The sequence below is a fragment of the Penaeus chinensis genome, chromosome 37, assembly GCF_019202785.1.
Source record: "Penaeus chinensis breed Huanghai No. 1 chromosome 37, ASM1920278v2, whole genome shotgun sequence".
Taxonomy (NCBI): domain Eukaryota; kingdom Metazoa; phylum Arthropoda; class Malacostraca; order Decapoda; family Penaeidae; genus Penaeus; species Penaeus chinensis.
Genome location: NC_061855.1, coordinates 10,018,355 through 10,023,354, shown reverse-complemented (window position 1 = coordinate 10,023,354; position 5,000 = coordinate 10,018,355). Strand labels below are relative to the sequence as shown.

The following is a 5,000-nucleotide window of genomic DNA, read 5'->3' as shown; positions in this document are numbered from 1 at the left end:
GAGAATCGAGGAAAACGGCAAACAGGTAAACTGGCTCCTTGGTGAATAACTATTTGTATAGTCATCTGTAAAGATAATTTAAAAAGAAAAGTAAAAGAAAACACAGTAGACATGGCATGCATTTTTCCCATTCCGGCATCAGTGTGTTAATTAATATATATTGCAATTTTTTTTTATTACTGAACTGTAATCACCATGTCCTTGTTTCATGAATATTCAAGTGTGTCAGATGGTGTGTTTAATTATGTCCTTACTGAAAAAAAAACATGCTTATTAGGATTTTCTTCTTTTTTTAATACATTTAATAGGTCCAATTTGGCATTAGCGAATGCAACAGAAAAAGCATCAAGAAATATATGAAAAAGAAAAGAGAGAGAAGATTTACATTTGTCATATCCTTCTGAAATGAAATCAAAGAATTTAGATGGAAGAAAGAAGTCTTTAAGATTCTCAAACAATTTAGTACTTGAATAATGCTATAAATGTTATTACCATGAACAGACCAATAACATGGAAGTAATGAAGAAAATTAACAGACTGGTATGAAACTTTAACATTACATGGCACACAAGAGCAAAGATAATTTTAATATGAAAATTTATATCTCCAAGAATTGTGATGCATATAAACTGCAATTTCATTGATGATAAGGTAAGTTCCATGTTAATATTTTAGTTGGAAAACCACATACCCTATATTATTTAGAGGAACTTACCTTTTTTCTCCTAATGCTTTATATGTTTTTCATCATGGAAACTGTTTTATTATCTTCATTTTATATTCACATCTCTCTCTATTTTATATTTATTGTTAGTATTATTCATGTTTTTTTTAAAGGTCTTGATAATGTTTTCTTACACTTTCATTCTAGTTAAAGAATGTGAACAAATCAGCAATATAATTTCATGCACAAAAAGGTATTTAGACTGAAATATAACAGAATATGGAATGACCATGAGAGTTTATTTGCATCATCTCCTAAAGTAATATATCCAAATGCAGTCCAAAAGACACCATACACTCCATAATTAAATGCATAAATACCTTTATAAATCTTGTCTTCTACAGAACAATTGAAGCTAGTAATTGCTTAGTAAAACTGCAATCCATAACCACAATAAATATATATAGTACTAGTTTTATAATTATGCCTTCATTAGTTGGTGTTGATTTTATACTATACATGTGCGAATTGCAAAATAAAGCTTACAGTGGGATTAAATATATGATAATTCTAAAATACTTCTTGGACAGCCTGTGCTGTCACTTGCTCATTTATCTAAATTAGACTTAATGAGAATATCTGACATTATGAAGATATAAGAATTCAATAGTTACCAATCCTGTATTCCATTTCGTAATCTTACATGTATTCTTATTTCTCTTCTGTGTTCTCATCCACTTGTTAATGATATAGCAGTAAGATTATATATGAAAAAAAAAATTGTGTGTGTGTGTGTGTGTGTGTGTGTGTGTGTGTGTGTGTGTGTGTGTGTGTGTGTGTGTGTGTGTGTGTGTGTGTGTGTGTGTGTGTTGCATCACTGTTTCTGTTTCTGCAGTGCATATTACAAGAGAAAAAAGATGCATATGGCACAGAAGCAATGTGTATTTCAGGGATGAAAAGACTCATTTAGGAAGTTTAACCCTTCTACCCAATCCATGTGATCCAACAGAGCATAAAGAGCTTAATGTAATAACCATGCAAGCACAATAGATATGTAGCGAGGTTAAAGAACAAAAAAAATAAATAAATAAATATTTAAAAAAATATAAAATTAAATATAAGGTACCCTTCCCCCAGTTCGTGCCTTGAAAGTCGCACTCTGAAAACCATAAATACAAAACTCACTTATGAGAAACATTGATTTTTCATCAAAGACGAGGGTGAGAGTGGAAAAAAGATGAACAAGTTAATAGGAGGAAAATTGATGAAAATATTAAGGATAAAATGCACACAAAGATAAAAAGCACTCACTTCCTACAAAAAAGGGGCCGACGAAACTTGGAAAAGAAGTCGATATTTTCATTTTAAAACGATGACACGAACCATATAAAAAAAATAAAATAAACGAGAATAATAGTAATAACTTCCTACAAAAACCTCTCGCCTTACAAAAACGCCCAGGCAGGAAGACAGTCTGCGCGGTATGCGAACGCGGTGTTGTTGTCACGTCAGCTTCTCTCATCAGCTGGAAAATCGCTTATTCTACTGTCTCTGTTTCTGAACGGTGTGTTGTACGTGACAGGTGTAGTATTCCTGCGTTTCCTAGGGGATAAAGGGAGATGCCGACCGTGTAGTTAGCGTGTAAGTCGGAGTTCGAAGGTGTAATTGCAGGGGATTTGATTTTCGTGAAGAGGAAGGGGGCGAGGAATACTTACTCTTTCTTTAGTTGGGTTTTAGTCGTCGTCGTCCTTGGTGGTTATCGTCTTCACGGTCGTCAGTGGGGACGACAACCATCCCACTACTTGGACTGTATGACAAAAATTCCTGTATTTGTCAAGGACAACGAATTGTTATGTGGCTTTCTATTTTTTTTTCTTCGGTGATGTCATTGGTCTCAAGTGTCATCTTACGACACCTGTGCCTTTGACATGATCATAAAACAGATTGGCTAGGCACTAACTTGCTAAGAAGGAATGATATTAAAGTTGCAGAATTTATATCCTTTGTGTGTCATAAAAACCCTCACAGGTAATGCAATGGGACACACTTGAACCTGTCTTGCCAAGTCTTACAAATCAACCCATTTTGGCCTTCAAAAGGGAAATTTTGGCAGGTCCATAGCAAATCTGTTCATTCCCGATACTCATGAATTCTGTAGCAATAGATGGATTAAGTTTAATAAGATTTTGTTTGCCAAATAGTGACCAGATGCATTAATTTGAGTGTAGTTTTAATGTATGACAATATAACTTTCATGACAGACAGTGCAAGGAGTAGAGAGTGTTGAAATCCAAGACCCTTATCATTGATGATATTTCGAGCAGAGACTGAAAATAAAAGTTTGAATGTTTGATATATGATAATTATTTGGCTTAGAACTTTGAATACTAAGGGCAAACTACAGGTAAGTGGATATATCTGTGGGAGTCATCCCTTTATACTTTTTCCATTTTGACAGCATTTAGTGAGTCAAAACAACCATGATTACCATTAGTCCTCTTTTTGAAGTATGATGATCTAGAAATGTATGAAAAGGGTGTAACCCAGCACAAACTTGCAGATTTTTATCCTTTGAACTAGAAGTGCGCAAACCTATATAAGCCTTTTTTTTTCACTTTTCATCATCATCATCATTGGGGAGCTAATGTCAATAGGGGCCTCTACCCTTCATTTTCACCTACGGGGGTCCCTCATGGTGCACTGTCAGGCAGGGGCTCAGCCCATCTCTAGCTCTTCACAACAGGTTTGATCAATCTGCCCATGCCATGACTTCCTAGGTTGTCACACAGGCCTCCTCCACCCAAGGTTGTCACAAACAGAGACAACCCGGTAGGCAAGATCATTCTGTTGGAAACGAGCCAGGTGCTCATACAACCTGAGTTGGCAATCGTGAATTGCGAAAGAACAGGTCCTGTACCAGTCTCACGGTACATGGTCTTTGATACATCTCAGAAGGATATGAGCGAGAACCTTATCTGGTATACTGAGCAGTGTAATGGCTCGGTGAATCCTGCAATCCCATCAATCCCCTTTCCCCTGCTAGAGAGGAATGACCACACCCTTCAGCAGGTCAGGGGGATGGTACCAGTCTGCCAGATGGCAGACAGGACTGCATGCAAGCCCCTTGCCATAGTTTCTCCACCAGCCTTTAACAGTTCAGCTGGGATTCTGTAAATACCCCTTCCTTTACCTCTCTTCAACTTTAACATCACCTCATAATTTCAGTTAGGGAGGGTAGATTCTCGCTGATGGGTGGGTCAAGCAAAAGAATCTCGCCACTACCCACATCCAAGTTAATTGTAGGTACAACTGCTCAAAAATACTCAGCCCTAACAAACCCGCACCACAACAGGATCTGAGACAATCTTATCACTTACTGAATGGCCTGCAGTCACCTGCAAGGAGAGCTTAGAGTTCAGCTTTCTCTTGGCTTGGTAGGCAGGAAAGTGATTTATTTGACCTCCTCTGCAAAATTCCTGATAAGTTGTTTCTTGTCCCTTCTCAGCAGTGACCTAGTTCTGTGCACCAGGAACGATGCAAGTCAGAGCTGTGCAACAAGCATCTGTGGCTTCCAATGTCTCTTGCTAGATGAAATTCTGTTTTGCTCTTAGTATTTACCAATTGATTCTTGAGCTGCATGGATCATTTCATACTGGAAGGTAAAATGATACACCTTAGGGTGATCATTGGAATGACAGGGAGTTTTGAAGTGGATTCAGAGGGTAGCCACAACTAATCTATGATCAGTACCACAGAACACAGTACTCTGATATACCCTACAGTTCTGATGGATCCTCCAGTGAGTGCTAATGAAGGTGTGGTTGATCTCCTTAGCTATATTACCCACACTGCTGTACCATGTCCAATGATGCAGTGGTACCAAGAGCCAGAAATCTTCGATTTCCGGGACCTTGCAAAGTTCCAGAAACAAAAGTTATTCTTACTGTCAACATCAACTCCCAAGCCATGAGGACCAACAGACATCTCATAGCCAGCTCAATAACAGTGAAGTCACCTAGAGCAATACAAACATCTCACCAAGGACAGATGTATGTCACAGATGCAAGTTAGGCATAAAAGAACTCTTTCACCTCAAGTTTACAAACTTCAATAGGAGCATATGCAGCAATAACAGACCGGAAGCCATGCAAAGGCATATATATTTTCATAATTATAATTTTTATTCTTTTCATACAGATGACAATGATAATATTAGCAGTAAACATAGTGGATAGTGCATGTATATAGTAGGGGAGGGCATAAGTATATCAGGGTAATTGTGGGGAAATAACTGGCTGTGATACAGCAAATATAAAAGAAGATACCAAAAAAGAAA

At 37.3% G+C, this 5,000-nt stretch overlaps 2 protein-coding genes across 5 annotated transcripts in view; both read left to right on the top strand.

Moving 5' to 3' along the window:
* Nucleotides 1–230, top strand: part of LOC125045470 (uncharacterized protein C18orf19 homolog A-like) — a 20,183-nt gene extending 19,953 nt beyond the window's left edge. Inside the window, exon 8 of the mRNA XM_047642750.1 lies at nucleotides 1–230. This exon is cut by the window's left edge and continues 525 nt beyond it. The gene's annotated coding sequence lies outside the window, so the exon portion shown is untranslated.
* Nucleotides 231–2,123: 1,893 nt separating this feature from the next.
* LOC125045468 (protein PRRC1-like) overlaps nucleotides 2,124–5,000 on the top strand; it is a 16,831-nt gene continuing 13,954 nt past the window's right edge. The window contains exon 1 of one of the 4 annotated variants that reach the window (XM_047642742.1): nucleotides 2,124–2,228. The gene's annotated coding sequence lies outside the window, so the exon portion shown is untranslated. Of the gene's footprint in view, nucleotides 2,306–5,000 lie in introns of all 4 variants that reach the window. The other 3 variants (XM_047642743.1, XM_047642744.1, XM_047642745.1) reach the window with 3 other exon arrangements.